The 20,361-nt window shown below is 39.1% G+C and overlaps 1 long non-coding RNA gene and 1 other non-coding gene across 2 annotated transcripts in view; one reads left to right on the top strand and one right to left on the bottom strand.

Annotated features, from left to right (window-relative positions):
* Positions 1-3,217: 3,217 nt before the first annotated feature.
* Positions 3,218-20,361, bottom strand: part of LOC139436426 (uncharacterized) — a 54,144-nt gene continuing 37,000 nt past the window's right edge. The window contains exons 2-3 of the long non-coding RNA XR_011645682.1: positions 14,188-14,274; positions 3,218-3,465 (exon numbers count right to left, since the gene is read on the bottom strand). This is a non-coding gene — a long non-coding RNA (uncharacterized lncRNA). The remainder of the gene's footprint in view (positions 3,466-14,187; positions 14,275-20,361) is intronic.
* LOC111766795 (U6 spliceosomal RNA) lies at positions 13,482-13,588 on the top strand. Its single transcript, XR_002798762.2, has one exon. It is a non-coding gene; the product is annotated as a U6 spliceosomal RNA (small nuclear RNA).

Below are 20,361 nucleotides of genomic sequence, written 5' to 3'. Positions count from 1 at the left end.
TACTCTTCAGACATGAGTATTAAACAGAGGATTCAGTGCTCAACAATGCCTGGTTAAAATGGAAGTTGTCTCCTGCCAGGAAAGTATTTGATAATGTAGCACTTATAGATATAAATCCTCCATGTATTTTTTTAAAAATTCAAAAGGCAATGCTTAAAAAATGAAATTTATCAGAATCCTTGCGTTAGTAGGGGACAAAACAGCAAGTATGTCTGGTGAAGTTACATTTTTATGCATTCCGACCATTGATAAAAAACAAACTTCCATCAACCGTGATAGAGGAAAGACTGAATCGTATTATTCTCACTGTAGAAAATAATAAAAATTGTCAAATATAGAGGGGATTAAATAATATGCAGCTAAAATGTAGGGAAAAAAAGTATATCTGGCGGTTAATTAATAACAATAGTGTTATTTTTCTAAATTTTGTAATGTTTGTGAGATTTGTCAGTTTTTTAAAATTAGCAAATTGTTGGAATTTCTTTTATTATTCTAAATAAATATTTATTTTTGTTCCTAATTTTGTACTTGTAATATTGTATTCTTTCTCTTAAAGAGGGCCACATTTTTTAAGTTTCACACCTCACAAAGCCTGGGTCTGCCCCTGGCTGTTCTGCATATGCCACGAGGCTGCTTGAAGAAGGGCCTGAGCTTAGCTTCCCTCCTCTTCCTCAGCCCTGTGGTCCCCACAAGCAGAGTGTTGAGGTGACCGTGAGGCTCCAGCCCCTGGCAGGGTCCTCTGGTCTCCCGGCCTTGAAAGGCCCCAGATGCTTCTCCATTCCATTTGGAAAATAAAGCAGTGGCAGTTTTATTTTCTGTGCTTTAACTCAATTTCTGATCTCAAGGTTCCCTTCTTCGCCGTCAATAGAAAAAGAGCCTCATTCCTAGGGTTCACCCCACTGTGGGTTGGGCCATGGTTTTGGAACCTCCCGGCACCTGGGATTTTGCCATGATTTCAGGATTATGAGGCTTTCAGCGTTAGAGGATTGGGATTCTGGTCAACTGCGGCAGCGACGGCGGTCTGCGTCACGCTCGACGAGCCCCCGGGTCATGCCTTCTGCACAAGGCCCCAGCTGTTCCTCTCTGGGGCCTCCAGGATATGAGATCTGTTTCCCTCTTCGCCCAGGACCTCCAGCTCCTCCATTCTCCTCTCACCCCCCCACCCCCAAAGTTCTGCAGAATTTCCCTTTCTTGTTTTACCTCTGGGCTTCTTGCCAAGACTTTGAGTTTGAACTTGGGACTCTTCCCTGATTCTGGCTTTTGGGGAAAACCTCAGGAAATCAGGCAGGCTCTTTCTGCCCTGTCCTCTTCCACCCCTCCCCACAAACACCAATAGGGACAACGGAAAAAGGGGGTAACTGGGAAAAACAAAGCCATGCACATTAACACTTCAAAGTGTAGTCCAAAGTGTACCTTTATTCTGAGTTTTGTCAGACTCTGTCCTATGAAAATTTTCTATATTCTTTCACTTAATCGCGTGGCAACCCTACTGCTGAATATTACACCTGCTTTAATGACAATGAAACTGAGGCCTAGAAAGACACAGTACCTGGTCTCAATCACACAACTGGGGAGTGGATTTGAACCCACCTGAGTAATCCTCACGTGACTGTGGTCGTGTATGGTGTTGTCAGGTTCTGGTCTGTGTGATGGTGCCTCTCGCTGTGGAATCTAGGGCAATCTGGTGTCAGGGAGAAAGAGAGCTGGGATCTGCAGGTAATAACTGTGTGACCCTGGGCAGGTCACTTCAACGAGCGGGGCCCTCATTCCTGCAGCAGTAAATTAACAATGTGGAGTAAGACTCTCTGAACTCTCTGAGTAATACAAAGCTGGGTGGCTTCAAAGGGTCCTTCTAGTCCAGAGCTTCTGTGTCTGCAAACCATATTTGAAATTCCAATCCCCAAAGCAGTCTTTCTCAAAGTGATCCCACCACAACATCCTCCCCCAAAACAAACTCACACACACACACCAATCCCCCACCGTCAGAATTATCTGGGGGAGAGTGTTTAAAAAGCAAATTCCTAGATCATTTCAGGAATTGATGTGAATCCGAATCTGTGGACATGGGATCCAAGAATCTAATAAGCTGCATCTTAAGCCCCCTAAAATGGAGAAGACTTGAGGGAGGGAATATAAATGGTTTGAGAAAATGCCCAGAGGCTGGTGTTTTGGGGGCATGAATTTACCAGTCTGACTAGAGAGAAAGAACCACATTGGAAAATTGCAGAAAATTAATTTGGGAAAGGAAATAGGTCAAATCCCGAGAGAGAATATACCTTCCACAAGAGTGTTCATGTCCATTAGATAAAATAAACTTATCTTGGCCAATGAAGGAGAAGCAATAGTATATTCTAAGTAACTCTGTAGACTTGAGGCCCTTCTCTTGTTCGTGCTATGAATGTATTATTTCATTTCAGCCCTTTTAAAAACAATAGACAGATATTTTTCTTTTTTGCAGCTGAATTTTCATTTATTATGCTTTAGGATGGGTGCTCCCTGATGTCAGATTAACTAAGCATCATCTCACCAATAGTGTATGCCTCCCAGATTCTGGTTATGGTCACGAGCACAGGGATTGCCTGGGTGTGAACACAAGCTGTGCCACTTACCATGTGACCTTGAGAAATCATTCAACCTCTCCTCACAATTTCTAAACCTAAAATGTGGGGATTATATTACTAGTTCCAAATTCATAGTTTTGTCAAAAATTAAAGAGTTAATATTTGTATAGGGCTTAGTTAGCTCATAGTAGATGCTCTTTATTATTTCATCATCTCCTCACAGAGGAGTCTTGCTTGTTTTCATTTCTGCCTCAGGGAAATTTTGCCTTAATCATCTCTTTACACAATGGGTCTTCTATATATGCCTGCAGCTCTCTAAAATATCAAGATGCCAAACTAGGGTCTGAGCTGAAGAGAAAAGGGAGACCAAGGAGAAAAACAGACAGACGACTTAGGAGCCACATTTTCCTGAGTGCTTTTGTGTTCTCTTCTTGCCATGTCTGTGTGCATAGACATCCTGGTGTATGAATTTGGTGTCAGTCATGACTAGGTGGATTCATAAAATCAACATCGATTGAATGCCTACTCGAAGCCAGGCATTGCATCCAGCAATGGGAATACAGAGATAAACAAGACAGACATGTCTTGGTTCTGAAGATTCTACTCTCAACTTCACCATTTTCTATTGTGCAAACTGTGGCAAGTCATTTAAGCTCTCTGTGCTTCAGTTTCCTCATCTGTACATTGGTGATAAGAATTGTACCTACCTCAGGAGGTTGTTGGAGAGTTAAATATGTGGAGTCCTTAACATAGTACCTGGCACATACTGAATGATTAGAAATTTCTGATTTTTTTTTTCAAGTTGAACAAATTTTTATTGTGTGTGTGTGTGTGTGTAAGTGTATACTTCCTCTCAAGATGCTATTCTCTCGTTTCCCAATCTTCTTCCTCTTCTTCAACTGTTCTGAAATAAATGACATTATTACTCCTTATTAAAACTTCACCCAGATGTCCAGAGAATGCCCCATCTATGTATTTTTCTATATTTGCAAGCTGCTTGTTCATATAGCCATCTACAGATACCAGGTAGCCCTTGTACTCCATTCCCCACTTAAATTTCACCATCACAGGTTTTCCTGTTGATCCATTCAGGAAAGCTTTGGGATTGAGGGGTGAACTCATTGTGACTACCTGCAAATGCTACAGGCCACTTGCCTTCGACCCCACTGTTGTCCGTCCCTCATCACTGGTGCTCTGGCCAGTATTAATTACTGCTTATTGCCACCAGGACCCCCACAATCATCATCATCCCCTGCCCCAGAAAAATGACAAGCTATCGAAGATGCTAAGGGTGTCTTCAACAAATGCATAAATAAATAAATTATTCTTCATGGCAAAATAATGAATGAAATCCTTGTATTACCTATCATGGTGTTGCTTAATTTCATGTCCTATTTTCTGACTTGGGAATTGGCATAATAGAACCCACTTCACAGAGTTATTGGGGGGATTGAGGAAGAGGTCAATGCCCAAGTCTGCCGCAGGTGTTTAATATCAAAAAAGTGTGGCAACCACATGTGTAGGGTATTATTCTCAGTCTGTACCAGATCAGTTCACCGGTTGGTATGGAGAGATCATTGGGGCAGTTTTCTCCATCTCAAGAAATGGTGCCACCACCTGCCCAGTTTTTCAATAGCAAGTTGGAGGAGACACTTGCATCTTTCCTTACCCAATTCTCTACAAGTCCGTCAGCAAGTTCTATTTATTCTAGGTCCAACATATATCCTGAGTGTTTCTGCAATTCTCCATTGCTGTTGTCTTCACCTTAATCAAGGGTTCTTAACTTTTTTTGTTCCACGGATCCGTTTGCCAGGTAGGTAAAAACCACGGACCCCTTACTGAGCCCACACTATACTGTGTATTATTTAATAAATATATCACACCCACACCAACACGTCCCCACAAGAATAATGCTTTTTTGAATTTCAATTCAAGCTCTCAGAAGTCTTGTTAAGAACCCCTGCCTTAGTCCAAGCCGCCATTATCTCCAGCCCAGCTTACTGAAACCTTAAACTGGAAGCCCTGTTTGTACCCTGGAATTATTCTTTTTGCAGCAGCCAGATTTCTCTTTTGAAAACATAAATCCGATCATGTCTCCCTCCCTTCCCCCGACCCACCCAGACACTGAAACCCGCCAATGTCTTCCCATTGTTATTAGAATAGAATCTAAACTTATGGCCCCACAAGGCCCAACATGATCTGGCTCCTGCCCAGCCCCCCCGCAAGCACATTGCACACCAGTCTCAGCCTTGCTGGCTCTCCTCCAGGCACCTTGTCCTCAAGTTCATTCTTGGAATGGTACTAGCCTTCTGCTCTCTGCCATTTCCTCCCTTGGGAACTCTGTTCCCTCGAGCTTCCCACAGCTCCCTCCTTTTCATTCCTGAGTTTCAGCTCAAACGTCACCTGCCCACCCATCTAAAGTGCCCCTTTCCAAATGACTTTATAGCATCCTGCCTATTTCCTTGGTGCACTCTCATAACCTCTTATCTTCTTCACTTATTATTACTGAGTGTATATCCCCATGTCCTTCCCAGTCTGGGCCTTTGTTTATCACTGTATCTCCCAGTACTTAGCAATAGTGACCAGGACAAAGTAAATATTCAATAAATGCTTCTGGAGTGAATGAATATACAAATAAAGGAGCACATAAATAAGGGAATGATTAAATGAAAAAAAAAAAAAAGGTTTTTTATTAACTTCCCACTGTCCTCCATCCAGCCCTGGTTGGAAATCTGCTCCATTCTGCTGAGTGGAGAATGCTGGGGCAGAGTGGCCAGATGGGGGACTGGATCCATGAGATGGGGTACTCAGAAGGAATCCAAGGGCACAATCTGAAAGCCCCAGAGATTTAGTTTATAGTACTCTTTAGCAAGTTTGTCACGTTCAGGAAGGAGGCGTACATTCCAGACAATGAGGGGTGGGGGCAGCAAAGTGCTCCTACTCTATCTACAGCCTGTTTTCAGGGGAAGGGTCTTAGGGGAAGGGAAGAAAGCCATAAGCTCCCTACAAATAAGTCTAAGTAAGTTGCTTGGCTGAGTGATTGAGGGCTGTGGCATCTGTCACTTTCACCTGGAGGAGACAGTGCAGGTGTTTTGAGACAGTGCAGGTGTTTTGATGGCCCTAGCTTCCAGGGCCACCCTGGGGAAATCAACAGAAGGGGTGGCAAGTGAAAGGCTGCCCCAAGGAGAGCATGGGGCTCTAGCTTGGTAACTCAGAACTTCTCATGCCGAGTCCTCACTAGAATAATTACAAAATTGCTAATGGTATGAAGGGGGTAGAGAGGAGACCCATAACCTGAGGGGGTGTGTGATGGTGAGGCTAGTGTGTCAACTTGGCCAGGTAATTGTGCCCAGTCGTTTGGTGAAACAAGCACTGGTCTAACTGTAATACGAGGGCATTTATGGACTTTAGTCACCGTTGACTTTACGGTGTGGTAAATCATAGATAGCTGGTTATAATTACATCAGTCAGGGAGATTGCCATCAGCAATGAGTGACGCTTTATCCAATCAGTTGAATGCTTAAAAGGGGAAGTGATTCCAGCATTGAGGGAGAATTTCCCAGCTTGTTTTGGACAGCCAGCATCTCCCAGAACTCATCAAGAACCTTCATTGGACTTTCATTGGAGCCCCTGGTTGCGGCCTGCCTGCAGAACCCAGACTTGTGCATCCCCATGGCTGTGTGACAGACTCTTATAGAAGCACGTACTATTAACAGGTATCTCTTGTTGATTCTGTTTCCCTAGAGAACCCTGACTAATATAGGGTGTTTCATAGGCAGTGAGGTAGGGGTCCACTCGTGGAAAAGATTCACTTGCCAGATGGTAATTTGGGGAGAGGGAACAACGTGTGCACAGACAGAGAGGCAAGAGAGCCTGCGTGGTTGGACGGGGCAGCTAAATGGACTTGGGAGGGGCTACATCTAGCCTGCCACTAGGGGGTGCTCAAGAAGAGTAACAGACAGACGTGGCTCAGCTCCGGAAAAGCCCGCGGGCAAGAGAAGGCCTTGCACTTCAGTCCAGAAGGTAATGAGGAACCATGGAAGATACTGAGTAACTGGTGACCAGATCAGATGCCCAGGCTCCTCCAGAATTTCAGCTACCCTGTGATCAGAGAGACTCAGGCTACACGGACTTGTACATCTCTTCTCCTGTGGTTATACCAGGAAAGGATTACAGAGGGTGTGGATGAAGACACATTGATCCTCCTTTCTAGGGGTCACTGCTTTCTGTTCTGAGAACGAACAAATTATAAGAACAGTGATATGTGTTTAGAGTCTGGCCAAGGATAGTCCAGGAGGCCTTTCTGGAGAAGCCCCAGTCTGGCTGGTGTCCCTTGGGTGTGGCCTCTTGGGGATATCTAGCGTTGTCACTTCCAAAGTAAGGTCATGAAACCCAGGAGATTTTCAGGAAGAAAACATTAGACCTTGTGCCAGGCTGAATAATGGTTTCTCAAAGATGCCCACATTGTCATCTCCAGACCCTGTGAACCTGTACATTCCATAGTAAAAGGGACTTCACGTCATGATTAAATTAAATATCTCCGCATGGGAAGTTTATGCAGGATATCTGTTGGGCCCAATGTAATCAAGGCTTCTTAGAAAAAGGACTCAGGGGGATTAGAATTAAGTAGTAGACAGGACAATGGAAGCAAGAGTGACGCTTGGAAGAGGCCTTGAGAAGCTGGAAGAGGCAAGACAACCTATTCTCCCCTGAAGCTTTCAGAAGGAATGCAGCCCTGCCACCTCCTTGATTTTAGACTTCTTCCCCCTACACCTGTAAGAGAGTAAATTTTTATTTATTAAACCACTAAGGTGATTTGTTATAGCAGCAATAGGAAACCAATATAGACCTTTAATAAATATTTGCACTCATTTTTTTATTTTAATTTTTTGAGCTCATTCTTTTTAAAGTTCTATTTTTGACTCTACGTAATGTGCATAAAGTCATAGTACCATAGTGTGTGTGTGTATATAGCTTAAAAATAAATGAGTATAATATGTTGGGGGATCTTTTCAATCTTAAGACAAATGTGTGCATGCTCCACAATTTTTAGACCTCTGGAATGAAATAAGAGTAATAGAAGTCTGCCAATATGAATTCTACAATGTGTCTATGTATATACTTAATAACCATAAAGGAAAGAGAATATTGCAGTCAAGCAGCTGGGAATATTTTCCACATATTTCATGGTTGCCTTAAAGTAGCTCAGAAAAGTGAAAATTCCAAAAAAAAAAAGAAACTGCTCTATTCTAGTCTGTTCTGCTCATTTGGTTGGTAGGCTGTTTGGGCTGTTAATGTCATGGTGCTTTCACTGGACATCAGTGTAGGTCCACAGAAAACAATTTCCATTAGAAATCTGTTTTTACATTCAAGGATGTTTTAGTTGTTTTGAAATATTGTTGAATGCAAACTCATTTCATTAGTGATAACTAAACATAGAGTGAAGAATTAATTTTTCTGGGATATAACTTGGCAAAATCTATTACACTTTAATTCATGTGAATTGCCTGGTTTGATTTTAAGGAAAAATTTATGAATATAGTCATATGCAAAGAAGTGATTCTGTAGCCATAAAATAATTTGATGTGTTTAAAAAGTTGGTCAGTGTTAGTTGCCAAGATCATGAAAGAAAATAGTAGTAGTAACAAGAATAAATAATTGTTTAATGTTTATTATCAGAAAGGCACTGGTCTCAGTATGCTGCATATATTAACTTACTTGATCTTCACAACAAGCCTATAGATGGGGTATTACTAATATCCCCTTTCTTGTAGATGAGGAGCAAGACTCAGGAAGGTTTAAAGACTTGCCCAAGATCCAACAGCTGGGATGAGATGGAGCTGGAATTTGTATCCAGGCAGACTGGCTCGGTAGTGTATGCTCTTAACCACTGTATTAAGCTGGACAGCAGATTAACAGAAAAATGAACGATGGTGTAAGCTACAATTTGAATTCTAGATTTATCTTAAAAATGTCCAGTTTAGAGATTTCTGTGTTTGTGGCCTTATATTCAGGAAACACATACCTGATCAACAAATAGAAATATGCTACACCTTTGAATGGCCTGTTGGCAGACAGAATAACGATTCAAGACTCCTACTTTTCAAACTGGTTCCTCTATAATTGGCTTTGATTCTACATTTCCTCTGCATAGAGCCAATAAAAGCAGTGTCATACAATAGTAAGAATTGTTCAGTGATTAAAGATTTGCACTTACTTTTCATTCTTTTCATCATCATTGAAAGCACACAGTGGATTTCCATGGCAACATTTTAATTCATATAGTCCTACTTAGAAACCCAGTCTTGGGAAATGAATGAGTGAAAATAAGTGGATAGATAGTTTTTATGAAATTATATTTTACATTGATTTCTTGGATTCAAAGAAAAACCTCCAAGCATAATGGCCCAAGGGAAGGTGTGTTAGTCAGCCAAGTGGATGCTAATGCAAAATACCAGAAGACTATTGGCTTTTATAAAGGGTATTTATTTGGGGTAGGAACTTATAGATACCAGGCCATAAAGTGTAAGTTACTTCCCTCACCAAAGTCTATTTCCATGTGTTGGAGAAAGATGGCTGCCATAGTCTGCCAGGGTTCAGGCTTCCTGGTTTCCTCTCTTCCTAGGACTTGCTTCTCTTTCCTCTGTGTGCTTACTTCCCAGGCCTCGAGCTCAACTCCAGCATCAAACTTCAACATCAAAATCTTCCAACTCTGTCCTTTGCCATGTCTTTTATCTGTGAGTGGGGACTGGTGGGTGGGGACTCAACACCCTACAGATGTGGCCCAATCAAAGCCCTAATCATAATTATATTATGCCTAGGTACAGACCAGTTTACAAACATAATCCAGTATCTATTTTTGGAATTCATATATATTTCAAACTGCTACAGAAGGAGAGTCAGAAAAATGCATAGAGCTGCATGGGGTCATTCTTTTGTTTTTGAGCAGCAAATTTAGAGAAAAGATTCAGAAGTCAGAGTGGTTGTATTAGGAGGTAAGGTTCTTGGCTAAGGTTCTACTACTGAACATTGCAGAAATGACCACAAATACCAAGTTTAATCAGAGCAAGTTTTCTAATACGCATGACCAGCTATTTAATTTTCCTGCTTAAATCCTTCAATGATTACTCATTATTTGCAGAATAAAGGGGAAAAAGTCTTCGTGTTCAGGGTTTTTTATACTGTGGACCTTATTGGTTTCTCTTATCCCATACTTCCATACCTGGGCCCTTTCCAAATGCACCAGATGCTTCTGCTGCTTCCTCTGGCCAGGCAGCACACACTGCCTTGCTTATGCTACCTTCTAAAACCTGGCTCAAATCTGAGATGTCATCCCTGGCGACCTGCCATTTTCCCTGGTTCAAACTCGGCTCAAGTGAAGTTGAGGGCTCACCCCTTATAGGCCTATGGTATTGTGTATCTTCTAACACTTACTCCACTTAATTATTTGTTTGCAGGTTTGCTTTGCCCCCTAGACAAAACCCCTAGAGGGTGAAGACTTGCTTCTATTCCTTGAATCCCCTGCCTCTGGAATTTATGGACAATCTGAACCTCCTGTTTTATCAGTCCTTCTTTGCTCCTTTTTATCTTTGAAAGTAGGCATATCCGGATTCTAATTTGAATGTTCATTTCACTGAAAATCAGGGACAACTAGTATTGGTACTACATTGCATGGACATGGCGGGTTTTTTCTAGGTTAATTTCTGTCTATACCTGAGAGTTATGGGCACACTTGAGTACCAGGCTCCTGCATATGATAGAACTCTTACATTTGTTAAAGTTTACACGATTTTCAGTAAAAGAATTCTAATGCTATGCCTCAATAAGTCCAATTTAAAATTCAGTAGGGGGGCTTGTTATTTTATAAAGAAAACTAACAAGAACACAAGTGTATCTTTGGTAAAATGACAGATTATTTTATGTTGGATTTCAACAAGGAATCTGTCATGGTTAAAAATTAGAACTGGGGTTAATGCCTTAAGCAAGATACTTTTTGGAAGAAACAAATTAGAATCTTTTTGTTTACTGATATTTACAATTAAAACCATATATTTATTTAAACTGAGGTGGCTGCTATTTATTGTAATTAGCGTTGCCTCTTAGAAAGAGAACTGCTTGAATTGCACTTACATGAATTGAATAGGTCTTATATTTCCTGGCAGAGGTCGCTGTATTAAGTCAGCCAAAAGGGGTGCTGATGCAAGGTACCAGAAATCTGTTGGCTTTTATAAAGGGTATTTATCTGAGGTAAAAGCTTATAGTTACAAGGCCTTAAAGAGCACAACTCAAGGTACCATAAGAGGTACTTCCTCATCACAAGTCTGTTGCCACATGTTGAAGCAAGATGGTGGCTGATGTCTGCCAGGGTTCAGCCTTCCTCTTCCTCTTAAGGGTCCCTGGGCCCAGTTCCTTCCCATATCAACTGTAGGCTGGAGGGCTCGTTTCTCTCAGGGCTCTGCTGCTCTGGTCTCTTCACAAAGTCAGCTGTAAACTATCAGGTGAATGGCTCATCTCTTCCCCCGGGGCCTCAGATCAGTAGTCTTCCTCTTCCCAGTCTGTGGAGCTCTCTCTATTCTTCTGTATCTCTTTCTGTGTATCTACTTCTGTGTTCCTGATTGAGTGTCTGTTTACATAACCCGGCCAAGGGGTCAGGACTGTTACACTCTACTGACATGGTCAACCAAAGCCCTAATTTTAACATAACTTAATCAAAGACATCTCAGCTGACTTTAATACAATTGAGGAGTATCATGCCCAGAGGACTGTTTACAAACATAATCAAATATCTTTTTTTGGAATTCATAAATAATATCAAACTGCCAGTCACCCAAGTCAATATTTTATTAAGTAACAATTCTTAGGAAGAAACTGCTCTCATTTCAGCTATTTCATAGGATTTCAAAATAAAGCTAGATTAGCATTGAGGTGACTGAATACCTGCTAAAATTAATGCTGGGGGTTGAATCACCTCTTCCACAAAAGACAAGTTCAAGTCTTAAACTGCATTCCTGTGGGTGTGAACCCAGATGTAAATAGGACCTTTGAAGAAGTTTTTAGTTAAGATGTGGACTCATCTTCAAAGATCCTATTTAGATGAGGCCAAACTGAAGTAGGGTGGGCCTTAATTCATATGGCTAAAGTCCTTGCAAGGAGAGGAAATCTAGACAGCAACACAGACAACTGAGCAGAGGAACTAGAAGCCAGAAACCAGAAGAGGTCACAAAATGAGGCAGAGCACTGTGTGAGAGGCAGAGATGCAAGCCAAGGAACCCCAAGGTTGCCAGCATGATATGCCAGAATGTTACAGACGCCAAGGCACACGTGGCCTCTAAAGCCATGAGACAGTAAATTCCTGTTGGATAAGCCAGCCCATTGTGGTATTTGTCATCGCAGCCTGGCAAACTTAAACAAGTGACTTCTAGTTTTACCACCGGCTCCATTTTCTGTGATGACCCTTAATTTAGAAGGGGATTGTGTTGGTGGATCATAAAGTGAAGCCTAGGCAGTAAACATTTATATGCCACTGGCAATTTAACTCTCGATTTGGATACATGTTTAACAACAACAAAAATATGGTGTAATATGAAGGTTAGTATTTTCATCTGTTCTCTGTGTAAATATTTTTTCTCTTTTACTGCTCCAAACCTGACCTACGTTCAAGCTTTAAGAAAGTCCTGGAAATTTCTTTTCATGGATTTTATGTATTCACTTATACTTGAATAGTACTTAGAAAAATTTGGGGGGTTCTAGCCAAGATAGTGCAGCACCATTAAGCCCAATTCCTCCTAAGTTTTCTCTCTTGCAACTCTAACACCCTGGCCGTAACACAGCAAACATAGAAAAACTCTAAAAGTGGAAATAAGAAGATGGACTGTCTAAGGACCTCAGGCTTGAGAAATAACAGAGCAGTGAGTTCCTTGCATTTTCTTTTTATGTCTTATATAGCCTAAACTGGGTTCTGGAGGAGTGTGAAACCTGAAACAGTCAAGTGGCAGAGATAAAAAAAAATACTCCAAATAAACCAGTTCCTCTTATCCAAAGGACTTGGAAAAGGGCAGCCTAACAGAAGATTAAACCTTTTTGACAATACCCACCCAATTCCACTCAAACGCCAATAGAAATTGCCTCACCCCCATGATTTCAGCAGGGCTGCATGGGGAGCTGATCTTCCACCTTCCTTGTACCACACACACAGATGGCAGCCTCCTATTCTTTCCTTGGATGATGTCCATGGGACTGAATGGAAAGCTAATCTTATACTCTCCATCCAATGGAAGCAGGTTGTGTTCTGAATCCATTGCCAGGGTGTTGTCAGTAGGGTTCTGTGGAGGAGTTGAGCCTCTACCCCACATGGCAACAAAGAGACGGTAAAGAGGTAGGCTAGTTTGCACTCTACTTTCCCCTACCTACAGTGTCAGCTGAACCATTATCTCAACACAGCACCAACAAGGTGGAATGAGGTGGTGGGAGGCAGGGCAGGACAACACTCTGCTTCACCTCTTCTCTAATGTCACTGTGGCCTAATGGGGAACTAAGTTTCTGCCCCCATCCTGCAGCAAGCAGGCAGTACAAGTTGGCTCTTTGCTTTCCCTTTCTCTTGTGTCAGCTGAGCCCAACGGTGCAAATTAGTGTTGTGTTTTCACTGGGAAAATGTCAGCAAAGCCGTGTGAATTAACGCTCCACTTTGGTTAGGGTGGAATCAGTGGAGCCCAGAGGGGAATTTAATATCCATTCCCATCTTTCCCTGTACGCTACACCTAAACAGGGTGACTGTCTACTAAACAAAGTAGGTTAAATAGGATTCAGGGTCTCACCGCATCATACCCAAACTGTCCAGGGTGCAGTGAAAAGTCACTTGTCATACTAAGAACCCAGATAATCTTAACGTGAATGAGAAAGGCAATCAAAAGATGCAACACTGTGCTCGCTTCGGTAGCACATATACTAAAATTGGAACGATACAGAGAAGATTAGCATGGCTCCTGCGCAAGGATGATACGCAAATTTGTGAAGCGTTCCATATTTTTCTGCTGTGCAGTTTAAAAAAAAAAAAAGATGCAACACTGATGTTTGAATTACCTGATACCTGACAAGAATTTTAAAGCAGCAATCATAAAAATGCTTCAACAAGCAATTATGGATAATCTTGAAAACAAATGAAAAATAAAAAAAGAAACTCTAAGTAAAGAAACAGAAGATACAAATAAGAACCAGAGGAAATTTAAAGAACTGAAAAATACAATTACTGAGATAGAAAACTTACTGGATGGGCTTAATAGTAGGTTGGAGATGACAGGAGGGAAAAAAATAAGTGAAACAAAGACATATTGTACAATAAGAACAATAGAGAAAAATTAGACTGAAAGAAAAAGAAAAGAGTCTCAGGGACATTTATATCATTGGAATCCCAGAAGGAGAAAAGGGAATATGGACTGAAAAAGCATTCAAGGAAATAATGACTGAGAAAAGACCCAATGTGGAAAAAGGCATAAATCTACAGATTGAAGGTGAGTGAGCCAAAAATAGTATCAACCCAAAGAAATCCATGCTAAGACACATCAAAATCAAACTTCCAAAAAATAAGGTAAAGAAAAAATCTTGAAAGAAGAGAAAGAAGTAACATTACCTATAGGTAATTACCCTTCGAATGGTGGCAGATCTCTCATCTGAACCCATGGAGGCTGGAAGGAAGTCACACAACACTTTTCAAGTGCTGAAAGAAAAGAACAGTAAACAAAAATTCTATGTCTGGTGAAAACATCTTTCAGGAGTGAAGGGGAAATAAAGGCATTCTGAAGGAATGAAGGAAAACTAAGAGAATTTGTCATTAGCAGATCTACCCTTAAAAATGGCTGAAGAAGGGAAACGGACTTTGGCCCAGTGGTTAGGGTGTCCATCTACCACATGGGAGGTCCCCGGTTCAAGCCCCGGGCCTCTTTGACCCATGTGGAGCTGGCCCATGCGCAGTGCTGATGCGCGCAAGGAGTGCCCTGCTACACAGGGGTGTCCCTCACGTAGGGGAGCCCCACGCGCAAGGAGTGCACCCATAAGGAGAGCCGCCCAGCACGAAGGAGGGAGCAGCCTGCCGAGGAATGGCACCGCCCACACTTCCCGTGCCGCTGACGACAACAGAAGCGGACAAAGAAACAAGACGCAGCAAAAAGACACAGAAAACAGACAACCGGGGGAGGGGAGGGGAATTAAATAAATAAAAATAATAAATCTTAAAAAAAAAAATGGCTGAAGAAGTTCTTCCAACAGAAAATAAATGATAAGAGTAGAAGGCTTGAAATATCGGAAAAGAAAAAAAGAAGAGCAGTGGGATGAGTTAAAATGGGGCAAATATAATAGACTGTCCTTCTTATGAGCTTATTAAATCATATTGGATGGTTGAAGCAAAATCTAAACATCTGAGGTGATGCTCGATATATTAAGAAGAAATACTTGAGATATTATATATTTTTTGAGATATATTTCTAAAGAGGGGAAAGTAAAGGTAAGTTTTCTACATTTCACTTGACATGGTAAAAGATAAATATCAATAGACTATTTGTGTGTGTGTGTGTGTGCATGCATGTGAAAACTATACAAAGTGATACATTCACAAATACCATAAATAAACTAAAATTGAATTCTAAAACAATGTTCAAGTAACCTTCAGGAGACAAGAAAAGAGAAAAAGAGGGAACAAACAGAATAATAAAATGGCAGATAAAAGATCTAACATATCAATAATTGCTATTGACATTGGTATCAATAATAATGATCAATAAAACACACAATCCAACTATTTGCAATGTACAAGAATCTCACTTAAAACATAATGAAATATCCCCTGTATATTTTCTGTAACATTTATGCAATCAAAGTATCTTTTAAAAAAGAAGAGGCTGCCGCTCCTGGTGCTGCTTGTGTACTCGTACGGGGTGGACCTGGTACCTCTTTTGTGAAGCGGCAGCTGAGGACACTCCGGCTCTCGCCATGGCCGATGAAAAACCCAAGGAAGGAGTCAAGACTGAGAACAACGATCATATTAATTTGAAAGTTGCGGGGCAGGATGGTTCTGTGGTGCAGTTTAAGATTAAGAGGCATACACCACTTAGTAAACTAATGAAAGCCTATAGTGAACGACAGGGTTTGTCAATGAGGCAGATCAGATTCCGATTTGATGGGCAGCCAATCAATGAAACAGACACACCTGCACAGTTGGAAATGGAGGATGAAGATACAATTGATGTGTTCCAGCAGCAGACAGGTGGAGTCTATTGAAAAGGAAGCCTGCTACTTTACTCCAGAACTCTGTTCCTACAGACCAAGAAAACATTCTCAATTAGAAAAACTGCAATTTGGTTCCACCGCATCCTGACTACTACAGTATAGTTTTCTCTATTCTTTCATTTTACCCTTCCCTGTTCCTTTATTGTACATAAAGTAACTGGTGTATGTGCACAAGCATATTGCTTTTTTTTTTTTAAAACTAAATGGCCAATGGTATGTTTTGATCGACATCAAATGGAGATGGGATGGGGAAAAATACTGGTTCTGTGAAAATACCCTCTTTCTCCATTAGTGGCATGCTCATTCAGCTCTTATCTTTATATTCCAGTAAGTTATTTTGCTCTCACTGTTTAACAAAAACCAACAACATAAAAAATCCTTGCATACCTTGTTCGATTGGAGAATTTTAATGTTTTTCATTTATCATTGTAAAACCAAGAACAATTTTATAACTTTTTTGTACGTAGCTGTTACATGTAGGACAATCTGTCTTTAAGTAGGGATAAATTACTCTAAAAGAAATGAATCCTAGATAGTTTTCCCTTCAAGTCAAGCGTCCTGTTGTTTAAATAAACTTCTTGTTTAAAATGAAAAAATAAAAAAAAGAAAAAGAAAAAAGAAAAGAAAAAAACCATAATGAAATAGGTAGATTGAAATATATGTCGGCAAACATTAATCAAAACAAAAATTATGGGGAATCAAAGCCATTACACTGTTTTGTTTTGATTTTTAGCAGTAGTGCTTAAATTAGGGGAAACTCAATTTGTAGGATGGTTCTGCTCACCTCACTCCAGGTTTCAATTATCCTTCTTCTCATCTATCTTTTTCCATACCCACATAATAATTTTAGAACAGTACCTATGAAGGCCTCTTAGTTTTCTGCAACGATGTCCTTGACAAAGTTATTCATAATGGCGTCAATATTAAGTATAATCGAGGTACTATTAATTAGTAATTTAGGGAATTAAGAGTACTGAATTTTAGAACAGAAAATTTGTGGTAAAAAAATATTGATGTCTTACAATTTCTAGTTATGGTTATAGCAGAGTAACAAGTTTTAGACTTATCCTCCATGTGTTAAAAAATAACTGAGAAACAATGCAACACAACTCTTTTCAGACATTGGATGACAGATAACATAGCAATTCTTGAGTGACAGAGAAAAATGAGATAAACTCAGCTTGTATTTCCTGGTGGCACAGTCAATGATACTTAAAGTTTGTTCTTTGAAAAGATCAATAAAGTAGATAAACTTCTAGCAAGGCTGATCAAAAAAAAGAGAGAAAACAGAAATTACCAACAACAGAAATGAAAGGACACCACTACAATTTTATAGACATTAAAAGAATGATTAGGGAGTATTATGAATGATTTTTATGCCAATGCATTCCACAACTTAGAAGAAATGGAAACATTCCTTGAAAATTACTAATAGTGACACAAAAAGAAATATATGAATAGACCTATATCTGTTAAAGAAACTGAATTTGTAATGAAAATATTCTCATGGGAAAAACTAGGCCTAGATAGCTTCACTAGTAAATTCTATTAAACATTTATGAAATATGTAATTCCAATCTAATGTAAACTTTTTCAGAAAATATCAGAGAAAAGGAAATACTTTCAAATTAATGTTTTTAGTGAATAACCTGATACCAGAACAAGACAAGGACATTACACAAAAAGAAAATTGTAGACCAATATTCCACATAAACATAGATGCAAAAATCCTTAACAAAATGTTAACAAATCAAATTCAACAATATGTCAAGGAAAAATACATCATTATCAAGAAGAATACATTCCAGTAGTAAAAAGTATGATTATCATTCAAGATTCAATCAACAAAATTCATCCATATTAATAGAATAAGGAGAATGCTCATATGATTATCTCAACAGATGTAAAAAAAAGTCAATGACGAAATTTAACACTTATTCATAAAAACTCTTGACAAATTATAAATAAAAAGAAACTTTCTCAATCATATAAAGAGCAAGCGTGAAAACCCCACTTCTTAATAGTGAAACATTCACCACCTTGCCCCTGAAGTTGAGAACAAGGTAAGATGACTGTGTTTGCCACTTCTATTCAACCTCATACTCTAGGTCTTAGCAAGTCCAATAAGTTAAGAAAAAGAAACAAATGAATAAAGATTGAAAAGGAAAGAGTAAAACTATTTTTCTTCACATATGATATGATTGTGCATGTGGAGAATCTTAAGAAATTCACCAAAAGAAAAAAAATTAATAAACAACCATTAGAACTAATGAGCAAATTTAACAAAGGCCTTGATTACAAAGCCAATATACAAATACCAATTGTATTTCTGTATACAAACACTGAAAGCTAGACTATATTTTAAAAAATAATTTATAACTTCATTAGAAAACTTAAAATACATAAAGATAAATCTAATGGAAGATGTAAAAGACCTCCACAGAAAAATTATGAAATACAGCAGAGAGGAATTAAAGAAGTCCTGGATAAATGGAGATGTATTCATGAATTAGAAGCTGCAATATTGTTAAGATGTCAGCTCTCCTCAAATTGTTCTTTAGATCCTATGCAATCCCAGTCAAAATCTTAGTGGACTTTTTTAAAAATAGAAATTGTCAGTCTTGTTCTAAAATTTAGATAGAAAAGTAAAGCACTAAGAATAGAAAAGCAATCTTAAACCTGGTTGTATGACTTACACTACTTGATAATAGGACTTACTGTAAAGCTACAGTAAACCAATAGTGTAAAATTGCAATAAAACACAATTATTCAACTGAATTAAGAGTTTAGAAATAGACTGGCACAAATAGAGCTCATTTATTTTTAAACAAAGGCACCAAGCAATTCAGTGAACAAAGGAAAGATTTTACAGTACATAATGCTTCAACACCTGGATATTCATACGGAAAAACCTGATCCTTGATCCCTACCTCACATAATACAGAGCAAAATAATTCAAAATGGATCATCAACCTCAACATAAAAGCTAAAGCTATAATGCTTCTAGAAGAAAATTTAGGAGATTATCCTTCTAACTTGAGTTAAAATAAACGTTCTTGGAGAGGATACCAAAAGCACTAACTATAAACATTGTTACAAATTGGACTTCATGAAAATAAATTTTGCTCATTAAACAATCATGTATATACAAGTCATAGATGGAGATAAAATATTCAAGATACATATGTAAAGTTCTCCTGCAAATCAATAACTGAAAGAAAACATACTACCACTAAAAAAAATTAGCAAAAGACCTAAGTTGACATACCAAAAAAGATTTATAAACACCAATAAGTACATTTAAAAATGCTCAATATAATTTTTCATCAAGAAAATGTGAATAAAAAAAAAAAGAAAATGTGAATTAAAACCACACTGCTACACCACTACACACTAGCATGACTAAAATTAAAAATACTGTCGTTAACAGGACAAGTATGAGAATGTTTTCTCCTGAACAATAATGCATATATTATACTAATATAGGGTGTTAATAATTGGGTGGGTTAGGGGAAAATATACCAAATGTAAGATACGGGATATAGTTAGTAGTGATATTTTGACGATGCTCTTTCACAGTTTGTAACAAATGTTTTACAACAATGCAAGATGCTGGTGGTGGGGAGATGTATGGGAGCTCCATATGATGATATGCATATTTGTTTTGTAAATTCACAAATTTTACTATATATTTATTGTTTATGTATGTTCATGTGTGAATGATATACTTTAATACAATTTTATTTTAAAAAATGCACCACCAAATATTGGAAAGGAGGTATGGAAATTCTCATACATTGCTGGTACAAACGTAAAATGCTAAAATCCATTTGGAAAATTGCCTAACGGCTTCTCATAAAGTTAAACACACCTACTTTATGACCCCACAAAGTCCACTTTTATGTGTATACCTAAGAGAAATAAAAACATAAGTGCACAAAAACTCAGAACAAGAATGTTCTAGCTGCTTTAAAATTTCCCAAAACTGGAAACAATCCAAATGTCCATTAACAAGAGAATGGATTAAAAAAAAAAAACTGTGATAGATTCATACAATGGAATACTGCTCAGCAATGAAAAAGAATGAACTACTGACAAGCGCAACAACACGGACAAATCTCAAAGAGCATTATGCTGAGTGAAAGAAGAGTATATACTAGACAATGGTATATACTCAAGAGTCCACTTATATGAAGTTCTAGAACAAACAAACCTAATGGCATCAGAAATCAGAACTCTGATTGCCTGGACCTAGGCAGGGATTGACTAGAAGAGGGCCTGAGGGAATTTCCTAGGGTGATAGAAATGTTTATTTGATAGATGTGGGTAACTTGGGTGGTATGTATTCAAGAAATATCAATGAGCATATACTTAGATTCAGAGCATTTCACTCTGTTAAATTATATCTTAAAAACACCTTGAATCCTGATGACTTTGCTTATAAAACAGGACAAAAGAATATTCGTGGCCTTATGACCCCCTGCCTCTGTCCACAATGGTATAACCATCACCTAAAAATGGT

The sequence above is a fragment of the Dasypus novemcinctus genome, chromosome 14, assembly GCF_030445035.2.
Source record: "Dasypus novemcinctus isolate mDasNov1 chromosome 14, mDasNov1.1.hap2, whole genome shotgun sequence".
NCBI classification, from domain to species: Eukaryota; Metazoa; Chordata; class Mammalia; order Cingulata; family Dasypodidae; genus Dasypus; species Dasypus novemcinctus.
The sequence above is the reverse complement of the archived record's forward strand: the minus strand, read 5'-3'. Positions and strand labels throughout refer to the sequence as shown.